This window comes from Bubalus kerabau, chromosome 11 (assembly GCF_029407905.1).
Source record: "Bubalus kerabau isolate K-KA32 ecotype Philippines breed swamp buffalo chromosome 11, PCC_UOA_SB_1v2, whole genome shotgun sequence".
NCBI classification, from domain to species: Eukaryota; Metazoa; Chordata; class Mammalia; order Artiodactyla; family Bovidae; genus Bubalus; species Bubalus kerabau.
In genome coordinates, this window is record NC_073634.1 from 75,490,922 (window position 1) to 75,506,372 (window position 15,451).

Here is a 15,451-nt window from a genome sequence, read left to right on the forward strand (position 1 = left end):
GCGGGTCACAAAGCCCTGGCAGACCCAGCCAATCACCTTCTTCTCATGGTTGACCCAGGACCTGACTCATGGGGAGGCTCAGCCTCCTGAAGCTGAATTTAAAAAGGAGAGATGGGGCAGGAGTAGTAGTTCCAGAGCTGCTGGGGAACATGCCCACTCCAGCAGATCCAGGACAGGGATCTGGACCATGCAGGCTCAGGTAGGAACTGGAGCTTCTCCAGGATTCTGTTCTCATTGCACTTTTAGGTCATGTAGCTCTTCCCCAAGATCCTGAACCCTGCTGAGGTCCCAGCCACTGGAGTTCTGAACACGCCCTGCTGACTGTGATCTGAATTCTAAAGAGGCGGGTCCACATAATGGGGCTCTGCCCTTGCAGCTGCTGTCCTGGGGAAGGTGTCCTTTGGGGAGTCCTAGCCAGATTGCTCTATCTGGTCATTACTCAAAGGGTTAATGAGAATCCAGGAGAGGAGTACACAGAACTCCTCACTTGCTAAAATTAATCATTATTAGTAGGGTCCATGGGAGAAGGCAATGGTAGGCTGCAGTCCATGGGGTTGCTAAGAGTCGGGCACGACTGAGCGACTTCACTTTCACTTTTCACTTTCATGCATTGGAGAAGGAAATGGTAACCCACTCCAGTGTTCTTGCCTGGAGAATCCCAGGGACAGAGGAGCCTAGCGGGCTGCCATCTATGGGGTCACACAGAGTCGGACACGACTGAAACGACTTAGCAGCAGCAGCAGCAGCAGCAGGGTCTGTGTCGGTGGGCAGGTAGAAAGGCAAACCTTTCTTTCCAGTGGCTCTTTACTGAAGATCTTTAAGTTCCACAAACACTTAACTTTTTAAGCCAACAAACTTTCATGATGGGGTCCACCATCAGAGCAAGATTACCAGCAGCAGACTCCTGGAGCTGTGGGGTGTGGGGAAGCCAGGTTGAATGGGAGATGTGGCTTGGCTATGGGCTCTGCCACTCACTGCCCATGAGACTTTGAGCAAGTATCGAGTTGGCCAAAAAGTTCATACTGGTTTTCTGTAACATGTTGCGGAAAACCCAAATGAATTCTTTGGCCAACACGATAGTTTGAAGTATCCAAGCCTCAGTTTTCAGGTCTGAAGGGTCAGGATGATTCTCTTGAGTATGGCGTTGCTGTGGGCTTAATGAGATACCCTGTCTTTGGGAACCAGAGGTTCATCATCTCCCCACTTCGGGGGTTGAGAAACCTTGATGACAGGCAGAGGATGATCGATGTGTCTGGCTCATGTTCTTCTTCCCAGGACCCTGGCAAACTCCCCACAGAGCTCCGATCGGGTGCCTGAGCAGGGGGAGAGCAGGGGCAGGTGTGGCTTCAGGTTGTGGTTCTTCGGCAGCTATGCTGGTGCTCTGGTGCCCGTTTCTTTCCTTCACTAGTACTAGCCTGGGGCCCTGGGCACAACAGCTGCTCAATAAACACTGCTGGATGAATGAATGAATGGGAGCGGCTGAACTGCAGTGTGGGGTTTCAGGTGGCAGGTGGGTTCAGAAAGGGTGGTTTTCTGGCCATTTTTCCTTTCTGTTGACCACAAGGAGCAGGAGAGGAGAAAACAGGCTGTACCTGCTGGCCACATACAACCAAATGCAGCCTGAAGCCCCTGTATGCTCAGCAAGAGATTGAAAAAGACCTCTTCCTCTGATACAAGGAAAAGAGAAATGAGGTGAAGTGAGAGTCCCTCAGTCGTGTCCGACTCTTTGTGACCCCATGGACTATGGCCCGCCAGGCTCCTCTGTCTATGGAATTCTCCAGGCAAGAATACTGGAGTGGGTTGCCATTCCCTTCTCCAGGGGATCTTCCCGACCCAGGGATCGAACCTGGGTCTCTCGCATTGCAGGCAGATTCTTTACCATCTGAGCCACAGGGGAAGAAGCCCATATAGCTGCCAGACTCCCCAGAGCAGGGCTCTGGGATGGTTCTGAGAACAGAACTTGGTACCTGTTGGGAGGACACCCCAGTTGGGACTGGCTCTCAGTCCAGCTCTGTGCACACCTCAGGGGAGGCGTATGCTAGCCCACCTACAGCCTGAACGTCGAGAGGGAGGGGGCTGCAGCAGCAGCTGGGACATGGAGGGTAGACAACATTTGTGTCTGCAGCCCTAGTAGGCTTGCTATCTCCTTCCTGATCTTTCATGCTTCTTTGGGGGCACATTCAAATCATGTCACTTAATCTTTTCACAGGCTGTTTCTTCAGTCAGCCCGTATGGCTGACAGTTGTCATCTGGCCAAGCAGCATGCTCTCCCCTCCTCTGAAACTGGACTCTATGAATCATTCAGTCTACTCTCCCTCCAGCCCGGCCCGGGCCTTTCTCTGCTCTCAGAGCCCCGCTCCCCTTCCCCCACCACAGCCAATCCACCAGTTTTATTTCCTGGCCTTTTATTAAAAAAAAAAATACTTTTGTAGCAAGTATTATTATCAAACTCCACTCATTGGGCCAGCAACCCTTGTGGTGGTAGAGAAAAACTTGCCCCTCACGTAGCACACCACCTATACTTGTGAGTTCATTAGCCAGAGGCCTCAGCTCCAAGCTCTAACAATGTGCATCTCCTCGCCTTTTGGACAGGCTGCTTATTTCACACTCTGACCTTTCCACCAGCAGGTCTACCTGACGATGTCCAGAACAAACCTGGCAACGTTCAACATCTGAGTCTCTTCCTCTCGTGGAGACTGTCATTCATCCCCAAGACCTTACCTGCCCCCACTGCAGGCAACAGCCATTCCCCCTCAGTGAGGATGTGCAGTGAGGGGTACATTCAGGCCTGTCCGCCTTCAAATAGCTTCTCTCCTGATCTACCATGGTGCTTGATGTTCTCACCATGAATGCCACTCTTGTGAATTATACAGCATTTGTCTCCAAAAAACCTTAGTTATTATCTCAATTTTAAATAGGAGATGAAGACTCTGGGTTCAAGCAACATACTAAGAATTAAGATCAATCACTGGTGAGGCCAGACCATGAACCCAGGCCATCTGCCCCCAAATCCCGTGCTCCTCCCACACCATGGCCCTGAGGCAGGAAGACTGACTTGGTTTTGCACAGTGCTAGTGCGGGATGGGGCTGCTCTGGTCGGTAAAGAATCCGCCTGCAATGTGGGAGACCTGGGTTCGATCCCTGGGTTGGGAAGATCCCCTGGAGGAGGGCATGGCAACCCATTCCAGTATTCTTGCCTGGAGAATCCTATGGACAGAGGAGCCTGGAGGGCTACAGTCCACGGGGTCGCAAAGAGTCGGACGCGACTGAGTGACTAAGCACAGCACAGCTCAGTGCAGGACGACTTGCCCCAATTTTGGCTCCTGAGCATTAGGAGAAAGGAAAGGAAATGTCAAAGGTTTTCTACTTTATATTTCTCTTTCCAAGCTACTGCAGCATTGCTCACTCAGCAAGAGTTTATTGACCATTTCTGTAATGTGCTAATCCCTCCAAGAGGCACTGTGAGGACATAGGATGATTTTAAATCTTGGGTCTTCTCTTCAAGGAGCCTTTGTTTGGTTGAAGAAACAAGAGTAACTCATAAAACAGCACAAGATTCCACAAACCAGAATATATGAGGCACTAACTTGTGCGAGTGCATTTGGCTTTTAAGTGCTCCAGGAGAGTGTAGAGGATGAGAGGGGCCTTAGTAGGCAAATGGCTTCTGGGGGGAAGTGGCACCAAATTTAAGACTTTAAAGATGGTAGGATGTTAGAGAGACGTGAAGAGAAAATGGAAAATTTGGGACACGGGAAACATGTTTATGATTACTTTCCTTTGAAAAATGAGCATGAGACCAATGATCAAATCTTAGAGGAATGTTACAGGATGCGATCAAGAGAGGAAATGGGAGAGGCAGGTGGTGTCCCTGGTGCCAAGGGAGTGACCAGTTTTGATGAGGAGGTTACCTGCCCTGTTTAATGAAGTTACCAGACCTTGGATGGAGAAGTGGTCATTAGATTGTGCAAGGAGAAATGATGAAACTCTGAGTCGTCGTGCTGGAGTGTGAGGACTGAATCTCGACCTGAAGACAATTATGGAGCCCCAGATTATTTGCCTGAGAGGATACGGAGGAGAGAAATCAGGGGTTTGTCACCAAGGCCAGTGGGTCTGCTGTGGCACGTCAGGTGGACTTGATAGAGAGTGACAGCTTGCAAGGTGAATACCTTGCTTCTTTCAGTAAAATCTGGAAAATTCATATCCTATCCTTAAATTCTAGGTCGTATCTGTCTAAGGGGGATCATGAGTGCAATCTCATGGTCTTTCTAAAGTTTTACAACATGGTATCATGAAAGAATGGAGAAGGCAATGGCACCCCACTCCAGTACTCTTGCCTGGAAAACCCCATGGACGGAGGAGCCTGGTGGGTTGCAGTCCATGGGGTTATGAAGAGTCGGACACGACTGAGCTACTTCACTTTCACTTTTCACTTTCATGCCTTGGAGAAGGAAATGGCAACCCACTCCAGTGTTCTTGCCTGGAGAATCCCAGGGACGGGGGAGCTTGGTGGGCTGCCGTCTATGGGGTCGCACAGAGTTGGACACGACTGAAGTGACTTAGCAGCAGCAGCAGCATGAAAGAAATGAGGGAATGAACAAGAAATTCAACATAATAATGTCTTAACTAAGTTGAATGTTTGGAGAATGTTTTAAATATGAATATACTGTTCTGTTTAACTGTGGTTAACCAAACCCCCTTTTGGGCTTTAGTTTTGAAAATTATTAAAGTAGGGTTACTAAGGACTTTTCAGAGCCTCCGATTCACTTACTCACTGATCACTGTTTGTGGAGTGTGTGTTCCAGGCACTGAGCCTGGCATGAAGCCTATAGGAAGGAAGGGGACCTACTCTGTGTCCTTGAGGATTTCATAGACTAGTCTGGGAGCTAGACAAGTGGACGAAATAAGCAAAGGGTGACACATTACACTACAACCCCAGATGCAGGAAAGGCATGCTGCTGGAGTAACTCTGCTGTCTGGGTCAGGGCTTCTAGAAAAAGCATAGTTTGAATGGGGTCTTGAAGAAGCTTATCAAGCAAACAAGAGTCAAGACAATAGAGGAATAGACTGGGAGGAGGGAAGAAATTTTGAATAGTTTACCCCAAAACGCATGCTGGAGGCAGAAGAGGATGTGGTTAGTGGTAGAAGCTACAAGCAAGAGCTCCATAAGAGAACTGGGAGTTATTCCATCCTGGGAGAAGCTCATCAAGGGATTCTTTTTCCCCCCACGAATATAAGATATTTGCAACAATGCAAAAATATCCCTAACACTTCTATAGTTAAAATAGTTGAGCATCATTTCCAAATCAAAAATACAGCAAATGAAATTATAGTGCTTAGAAACTGCATTCAATGTATAACTCTTCGGGCGTTAGGTTATATTATCTTTTCTGGCAAAAACTGAAGAGATTTCCAAGTGCTCCTTGTAGAAATCAAGTGTCCCTCCAAATTTTTGTCAACTCTTTATTTTGAAATGATTTTAGACTCACAGCTGCAAAATAGGACAAATAATTCCCACGTATCCTCGTCCAGCTTCCCCAATAACATCTTACATAACAATTGTTAAGGCCAGGAAATTGACGTTGGTACATTATTTGCTGAGTTACAGACCTTATTTGGATTTCATGAGTTTTTACACACTCTATTATTTTGCTGCTGCTGTGGTACAGTCTAAGATATGTTATCACATGTATAGATTCATGTCCTGAGGACACAGACTGTTCTATAACCTCAAAGAAACTCCCTCATGCTACCCCCTCATAGCCATGCCATCCTCCTACTCTGATCCCTGGCAACCAGAGATGTGCTTTCTATCACTATAATTCTGTAATTTTAAGAATATTATAGAAATGGGGGCTTCCCTGGTATCTCAACTGGTAAAGAATCCACCTGCAATGCAAGAGACCTTGGTTTGATTCCTGGGTCCGGAAGACCCACTGGAGAAGCAACAAGCTACCCACTCCAGTATTCTTGGGCTTCCCTGGTGGCTCAGCTGGTAAAGAATCTGTCTGTAATGTGGGAGACCTAGGTTTGATCCCTGGGTTGGGAAGAACCCCCAGAGAAGGGAGTGCTTCTGGAGTACTTCTGGTAGCACTGGAGTGGCTACCCACTCCAGTACTCCAGTGTTCTGGCCTGGAGAATTCCATGGGCTGTATAGTCCATAGGGTCACAAAGTATGGTCCAAGTACATTGATCCCTGGGTTGGGAAGAACCCCCAGAGAAGGGAGTGCTTCTGGAGTACTTCTGGTAGCACTGGAGTGGCTACCCACTCCAGTACTCCAGTGTTCTGGCCTGGAGAATTCCATGGGCTGTATAGTCCATGGGATCGCAAAGTATGGTCCAAGTACATTACACAATAATGGTGCAAGTGTGGACATACCACAGTTTATCCATTCACCCACTGAAGGACATCTGGGTTGTTTCCAGCTTTGGATGATTATAAAAAACCCTATGAGAACCTTCCTCAGCCTTCTTTTGCTTTGTTCATGACAGTCTAGCTTTGGCAGTTCAGTTCAGTTCAGTCACTCAGTAGTGTCTGACTCTTTGTGACCCCATGAACCACAGCACGCCAGGCCTCCCTATCCATTACCAACTGCCGGAGTCTATACCCAAACCCATGTCCATTGAGTTGGTGATGCCATCCAGCCATCTCATCCTCTGTCATCCCCTTCTCCTCCTGCCTTCAATCTTTCCCAGCATCAGGGTCTTTTCAGATGAGTCAGCTCTTTGCATCAGGTGGCCAAAGTACTGGAGTTTCAGCTTCAACATCAGTCCTTCCAATGAACACCCAGGACAGATCTCCTTTAGGATGGACTGGTTGGATCTCCTTGTAGTCCAAGGGACTCTCAAGAGCCTTCTCCAACACCACAGTTCAAAAGCATCCATTCTTCAGCACTCAGCTTTCTTTATAGTCCAACTCTCACATCCATACATGACCCCTGGAAAAACCACAGCCTTGACTAGACAGACCTTTGTTGGCAAAGTAATATCTCTGCTTTTTAACATGCTGTCTAAGTTAGTCATAACTTTCCTTTCAAGGAGTAAGTGTCTTTTAATTTCATGGCTGCAATCACCATCTGCAGTGATTTTGGAGCCCAGAAAAATGAAGTCAGCCACAGTTTCTACTGTTTCACCATCTATTTCCCATGAAGTGATGGGACCGGATGCCATGATCTTAGTTTTCTGAATGTTGAGCTTTAAGCCAACTTTTTCACTCCTCTCTTTCACTTTCATCAAGAGGCTCTTTAGTTCTTCTTCACTTTCTGCCATAAGGGTGGTGTCATCTGCATATCTTGCTTTGTTCATGATATTTGAACTTGCTTTTGTTCTTGATATTTCTTCCAGCAATCTTGATTCCAGCTTGTGCTTCTTCCAGCCCAGCATTTCTCATGAAGTACTCTGCGTATAAGTTAAATAAGCAGGATGACAATATACAGCCTTGACATACTCCTTTTCCTATTTGGAACCAGTCTGTTGTTCCATGTCTAGTTCTAACAGTTGCTTCCTGACCTGCAAACAGGTTTCTGCTTTGGCAGAGATGACTCCAAACTTTTCTGTCCTCTGGAACTACAAATCTGACTGGGTTTTGTAGGTGGGAGACCTAGGCAATAGGTTGGGGAGGAGCTGAGAAGATACAAGTATACAAGCAACTCTTTGGACCATTCCAAAAATTATGGGTTTGTTTCAGTTTAAACCTAAGTTTGTGCCCCTCAAGGCAAGGCTCCTACTTCTTACATGCATTTATACCATAACCCAAGTCTGTGAATTCATCTTTCTAGATGCATGATTTCAGCAAGGATACTTGGGGATCACAGTGGCAGTTCAGGCAGCCTTTAATTTGAGCAAAATTGAAAGGAGCTTTAAAACAAAAAGGGACAAAGCTTCAAACATCCAGCTGATTGCAGGATCATTGGAGCTGAATCCATTAAGGTTCAGAAAGACCTGTCTACATTTATACCCAACTTGCACAGAATCTTCTTAAATCAGAAGCCAAGGAAAGACTAAAATAGTCAAAAGCATAACAGAGAAAGGACTCATCGTATCTTGAACAAGAAAGTCTTCATAATACCCAATGTGTGGGGATACAGATTTACTCACGACCTTGGGGTCATAAATAGGATAGTAATTTCCTGACCAGAACCAAATACTCTTTCTTTTATCTCTAGTGCCTCCTGAGGTTGCATATTTTACAGTCACAGATTCATGTTCTGCTTTCTTTAGTGTTCCTTTAGGTCAAAACAGTCAATATTTGTTTGCCTCTTTTGGGGAAAATCAACAATGTACCTGGACTGTTACACCTAAAAGATTTACTGAGGCAATTCCTACTTTTCACAAGTCCCCAGACATAACCTCAAGGATTTTAAATTTCCCTGTGATTCTTTATGTGGTTGACCTTTTATTGTATCCTAATGATGAGAAAAGCTCTAAGACTGATTCTAGCTAGCTACTGTTTTCTTTCAGAAAGGGCGTAATGTGTTTTGTGTGTCTGTGTGTGGCCCCGTGTGACATGCGGGATCTTAGTTCTCTGACCAGGGATTGAACCCATGCCCCCTGCAGTGGAAGCACAGAGTCTTAACCTGCCAGGGAAGTCTCAAAGTGCATAAGGTTTTTTAAGAGAAGTTACAATTTTGTCAAAGTAAAGTTCATTATGCAGGCATGATTTATCCCAGGAAGGTAAATTCTTAACTTCTGATTATAGGCCATTTAGAATGTTCCAACTTTTCTGAAATTATGACACTTACGATTTAACCACGTCCTTGGTATGCAAATCCCTTCCTTGGGAATCTCAATATGAAGAGGCCTTTTGTGAGTTAAATTAGCCCTTCAGCAGCCTCCCACTCTGGGCTCACCTAATTATCATAAACATTTCTGTCTGTGTTTGTGAGATCTGGACAAACTGTTGGTGTTATGAGTCACTTTCACGGGACTCATCAGACATCAAGTCTACCGCAGACTCTCTTGACTGTGGCAAGGCCTGCCTGCTCAGCTCTCTTAAGGGAATTAGCCCTCGTGGCTAAGCTAGTGGGGGCTTTTGTCCACTTGGTTTCAGGGTGTCCTTTAAATCTGACGGTCCTTCATGCTGTACAGTGTTTGTAGCTCACTGAAAACACACGTGTCTCAGTAGGCAGGCTTATCCCCAGTGAAATCCTATTATGTTCTCTACCACATACTTCAGTTCACTGTAGTATGTCTTCGAATTTTGCTGCTCTACTTTTACATGTCTTGTTCTCAACGAGGTCATTTTGGTCTACTGGTTTCTGCTCTAGGAAAAAGAGACTGCTGGATAATTCAAGAAGGAGAAAAACTGGATCTTGATTTAAGAACCAAAACTTTGGCAACTCAAGGGGAGGCAGGGTTGCTTTCTATTCTTGTTAACGCCAAAGGTCTTTTTTAGACCTCACATGTACATAAACATACTCTTCCTTTCTTTTTCCTCACGGTGATAATAACTGAAGGTAGCTTACCCCCAGAGGGACTCAGAGAACTCAGTGTCCTTAGGACAGTGCTTCTCACACTCTGCGTGCCACCTCTCTGGAGGTCAAGGTAAGGTCGTGATGGGACCATCTAAATAGAATCCTTATCATTTCCTTCCTGGAATCACGATTCTGGAGTTTTCTTTCTCAGTCTGGATGGCGGTAGTGTGGTGGTGGGGCCTGGTCCCACTGAGCACAGACTCACTTGGGTTCATCAGTCATTTATTTGTTCACACATGAATCTCTGTTTCCAATCTCTGCTTCTATGAGTACTGAAGCACCTACTGTGTGCACAGACATGACCTGGCCAGAGGAATCCTTCTTTCAGCCCTAGATGACTTCTCATTTGAGGAGGAGGGCTGTACGTAGTGGTTAACTGCTGACTAGTTAATAACTATCTTGAAGGGATGTGCAGGGATAAGTCACTTTTCTGGCTGCCTCCCCAGGAAACTGCAGCATGTCCCGAAAGCAACTTCATATGATTAAAATCCCCCCTCTACCACCAACAGGCAGAATCTACCAATTCTGTCTTCTCAGCCTTCTCCCTGTTACAGATGATGAAATAGGTCTGGAAGGCCACCTCACCTGAGGTACCTCACGATGTGGGGGTGTGGGGAGGGCTGTTTCAAAAGAGGCCAGACCCCAGAAGCACCTCAGTCCCATGCAAGCCAGGATGGCCTTAACTTAGAACTAAAGATGGGACAAATGACGACTCTGCAGTGGCAGAAAGGACTTTCAAAATAAAGGTAGATGAATGAGGCACGTGCTGAACACCACAAGCCCTCTGCAGGATTCGTCAGGACAGGGACCTGCATCCATCTGGAAGCACAGGAAGCCCTGCAGACCCGCACCTCCGGGCAGGGGCTGGCTGAGGTTCTCAGCGTCCCTGCTCTGGGCTCCCAGAGGCTGTGGGCGCTTCAGTCTGGTCAGGGCTAGTGCAAAGTTAAATCCACGTGATGGTCCTAGGATTAACAGCTCAGTGACAAACAAAAACCTGCTGTTGCAAGTGCAGAGGACTGTACTCCATTAAACATGGTTGGTGAGAGTAGAATTCAGTACAATCTCTTTGAAGGGCAATTTGCCCCAAAAAGGTATTAAAAGCCTTCACATTTTTTTGTATACTTTTCCACCTTAATTCTACTTACAGAATTAAGGAATTTTACACTAAAGCAATAATTATGGGTATACATAAAGCTTTTATGGTCTTCTCTGGTGGCTTAGTCAGTAAAGAATCCGCCTGCAATGCAGGAGACCTGGATTCGATCCCTGGGTTGGGAAGATCCCCTGGAGGAGGGCATGGCAACCCACTCCAGTATTCTTGCCTAGAGAATCCCCATGGACAGAGGAGCCTGGTGGGGCATGGTCCACAGGGTTGCAAAGAGAGTCGGACACGACAGAGTGATTAAGCGCAGTACATAAAACTTTTATAATAAAAACTGGAAACAAGTGAAATGATCAATAACAATGAATTGTTAAACAAATTGTGGTACATCTACACTATGCAGCTGCTTAGGACAATGATGCTGTAAAAGAATATGTAGTGACTCTTTGGCATTGCTCGCTGGCTGGCTGACTTAGCACCCACTTCCAACACCCTTTCCCCTCGCCTTTCTCCACTAGAGAGGCCAGAAAAATGAAACCCTTGTTTTCCAGCCTCTCCTACAACTAAAAGCCACCTTGAGACATGAGGGAACAGCCAACAGGCTGCTGAGCTGGGCTGTCCTTGATGACATCCTTGAATTGTTCTCCCAGCCTGGACCTCTTACTTTCAGACTCTTGTCATATGAGGAACATATTGCTATTATTTGTTTAAGCCACTGTTGGCTTGTTTTAGGATTTGCCGTTACCTGTACCCAAACATAATCCCAACTGAAAGACATGGAGAGATGTTTACAATATATTAAATCGGGGGAAAGTGTTACAGAGCAGAAGCATACCCACAGGCACAGAAGAATAACGTGGGGGTGTATTCTAAAATAATAATTGTGGTTCTGTCTGATTGTGGGGTTATAGGGTATTTTGATTTCCTTCTTTGGGCTTATCTGGATTTTCTAAATTTTTTACAACAAACATGGATAATTCCTGTGGCAAGGAAAAAGCTCGATAAATATATATATATTTAAAAAAAAAACAGGATAGAGAAGTAATGGAAGAAACTTGTGGTCAGGCAGCAAGAAGTCTTTGACAACAGCTGCCAAAATAACCATTTTACAGCTTCTATTACTGCCTGGGTGGTTCAGGCTCCCTGGAGTGGTGTTTCTTACCCTTTCTTGCTGGTTTCTCCAGTTTTGAAAGGTCCCCATTGGGTTCTAACGAGGCTAGCTGAGGCCCACCTCCACCAGCAGGGCACCATCCTCAGGGACAGCCCACGAGGCCACACGGGCTCTGAGCACTTTCAACGCATCTTTCTCTCCTCTTCACTGAGGGGCTTGCTTCCCATCCCCTAACTCCATCTCATTTCTTGCTCTCCCCTAAGCTTCCTGGCAGAATCAAATGAGACAACTTATCTAAAAGTACTTTGTACAGTATAAAGTATAACAAAGTGTAAGTTGTTTTTATCTCTGTCCTTTCTGCCTCTTCTCCCTGACTGCTTTCACTCTTTCCTTTCTCTTCTTCCCTTGTTCCTTTTCCCATCCCCTCCCCCTGCCATGGTACAACAAGGACACAAGGAGCCTGCACGGCCTTGAACCTGGGCTTCTGTCATATTTCACATGACCCTGTCCTGTACTTATTTGCTTACAGGCTTCTTGCCCTTGCTCAGTAGTGAGCTCCTTGAGCAGGAACCATGTATTTCGACCCCCAGAACCTTCTAACACCTGACTTGCAGTACACTCCTGGAAAATGTTTGCCTGATATCACTGAAGTACATTTTTAAGATTGTTTTGTTATCTGGATAAAGCACACTCACTCACTCAGTAATGTCAGTGTAAAATCAGTCTTCCATCTAAGTAAGTAGAAATGTGTTACCTGCATCTAAAAAATTAAAGTCTCACAGAGTATTTTTAAGAACTGAGAATTGACAAGATTAGTAGGTTGGAAAAACTAATTTTTTTTCTTCCAAACTGCAGTATTGATAAATGTATTTAAAACTGAAATGGGAACATAATGATAACGTGGAAACAAACATTTAATGGTAAAATATTATAATTTATAGTTTATATCTGTTATACATTAAAATGACAAAAAAAAAAATCTGCAAGGATCCATGAAATGCCACATTAAAAAAACATGTATTTGAATCCAATCCAACGTCTCCCATTCTGGCCAAATTGTCAAACCATTTATTTTTTTCTCATCCATCTCATCCTTTCCAATCCCTCTGACATCATCGTTGTCCAAACTGGGACTTTGTGACTTGATGGTATTCCTGCCTTTAGTCTCCTTTAAGCTTTTTCACCCCTCATTGCAGGACAAACTTTCTAAAAACATCGCTTTAATCACCCCCTGAGCCATGTGTGCTAAGTCTTTTCAGTCATGTCTGACTCTTTCCGACCCTATGGACTGTAGCCCAGCAGGCTCCTCTGTCTATGGGAGTCTCCAGGTAAGAATCCTGGAGTGGGTTGCCATGCCCTCCTCCAGGGGACCGTCCCCACCCAGGGATCGAACCCACATCTCTTATGTATCCTGCACTGGCAGGCAGGTTCTTGACCACTATCGCCACCTGGGAAGTCCTTTAATCCTCCCACCCCCTGCTAAACCTCCAGGGGCCCTTCACACCTATGCGTATTCTATAGCATAAAAACCAGACTTCTTGGGCTGGTGCTCACAATTCCACTTCACTCCTTCCCTCCCATTCTTTCCTTTGGATTCTCCATTCCTTAGACTCTCAGCCTCAGACTGGTGCTCTCTTCCCACCGATCTACCTTATACTGAAACCCTGCTAGCCCTGATTGTACCCAGATGCCTTCTTCCTTTTAAGATGAGGCTCATTCATGTTCTGCCACTTCCTTGACCACAAGTGACAGAGTCAGGATCCCAGATTGCTGTGATGGGATAATGGCCAAGAGGCTAAACCATTCAAAATACACGTGAGGTTCTGCATTTGGATCTTAAAAAACCAAATGGAAAGAAATGTTGTGGCAGGGGACATAAGGATCTGCAAGCAGAGTGTGCAAACATGTAAGGGGTTTGAACTGATGGCAGCTCCGTGTGAGGTGCCACCATGCTGGGACTGACAAAAGGCAATGGTGGCAGAGGCTGGGAAGAGGACCCCACTGACTGAGTCTATCATGGCCCTGACCCTACTGTGTATATTATTCACCTCACTTACTCCTCACAACATGGAGAGTACCCTGGGCTGAGGGTACCATCAGCTCCATTTTCTGGGCTTCATATCCACTACTTTGCAGACTACTATTGAAGTAACCCGATTTGATGTCTTCCATTGCCCTCTAGCACGTTCCCCATGATGGACACCCGTCTGCCTCTCCAGCCTCCCACCACCACACCCTCTTCCCACACCACGTTCCAGCTCTAAGGCACTGTACCAGGCCGAGTCACACTTCAGTGCTATTCGTTCACACTTCTGTTGGAAATGCCTTCCCTTCCTTGCCACTGATCTTCACTCGGAAAGTGTCAGCCTAACCTCCAGATTCATCTCAAGTATCAGTTCCCTGATTCTCACCCTCTTCTGCTGGGCTGAGTTAGGTTGGCCTTCTAGGAGTTTCTCTAATACATGTTGGTGCACTTCTAACACAGACAGTATTTATCTTTTCCTTCCACTTCACCATGACCTTTTTGAGGGCTGGGATTAAGTCTCCATATCCCTATTGTCTCGTGTGGCACCCACCACATGGTATGTTCTTAGATGTTAGCAGAACTACACCGGGGCTCGGAGAGCTTAAGTAACTTGCCCAAGGTAACAGAGCTGGTAAGAACAGAACTGGTTTGAAGCCAGATACCAGATTATAAAGTCCTTCTTCTAGGATGAAAAAAGTGATAATATTGCTCCCCTCTGGGCTTATTAGACCACATCTGGAATACTGAATTCAGTTTCAGGAAGCAAACTTTTAGAATAACATTCATGAGCAGGGGTAGGTTTGAAGGAGAGTGACCATCCTAGTGGATGCAGTGAATATACTCAAATCCAGGTCACGTGAAGATCTGGTGCAGAAACTAGGGGTTTAGTTTAGAGATGGAAGAAAAACTCAGACTGATCTGAGAACCTTCTGTAATGACCTGAAGAACTACCAGGGGAAGAGTAAGAATTAGACTTCTTTGTGGGCACAAGGGATGTAATTCTGACCAAAGTGTTGGAGGTACAAAAAGATAAGATTTTGACCAACTTAAAAAAAAAAAAAATTTAAGCAGAGCTAAAGGCAGCATAGCTTTTCCAGGAAGGAGTAAAGTCCCATCATGGCAAGTTCTGAAGCTGGATAATACCCTCTGGGGATGTCCTAGTGGGGCCAAGAACCAGACTGAAGGCTGGACTAGGTGAGTTTTACTTTCAGGTGACCTCTTAAGATCCTTTCCAATAGATGCTGACTGTATTACTCTGTCTTCTCTGACCTCTGCAGCCTTTGGCAAGCCCTTTACCCCTCTATATTGAAGGAATTTTATGAGTTTACATAGTTCACTTGGTGATTAAGTATATATGTGGCCTGCCACACAGCATCTAAGGTATCAATCTATCCTTTATATTGTCATTTAGCTTATCCACAATATCTTTCCCAATAGATATGTGCCTTGAAGTCAGGGATCACATATCATGTAATATACAGCTTGGGCCCCACATATCTATACTTGTTCAAAAAAGAATAAAAATGTTTTAAATGCTCACTTTACAACTTTATCTGCCAAAGGGTTTGAACTTTTTTCCCAAAAATTCACTGGAAAGTAAGAACTAATTCTTCACTACTTTTTTTCCAGGTATTTTTTTAAAAAACAATTATTCATTTTGGCCATGCTGGGTCTTTGTTGCTGCATGGGCTTTTCTCCAGTTGCGGGGAGCAACTCTCTACTTGCTACTCTCTACTTGCAGT

At 45.5% G+C, this 15,451-nt stretch overlaps 1 protein-coding gene and 1 non-coding gene across 3 annotated transcripts in view; both read right to left on the reverse strand.

Moving 5' to 3' along the window:
- MAPRE3 (microtubule associated protein RP/EB family member 3) overlaps positions 1–15,451 on the reverse strand; it is a 55,749-nt gene that overhangs the window by 13,488 nt on the left and 26,810 nt on the right. The gene's annotated exons all lie outside the window — the stretch shown is intronic.
- LOC129623908 (small nucleolar RNA SNORA62/SNORA6 family) lies at positions 2,425–2,574 on the reverse strand. The gene has a single exon (XR_008700660.1). It is a non-coding gene; the product is annotated as a small nucleolar RNA SNORA62/SNORA6 family (small nucleolar RNA).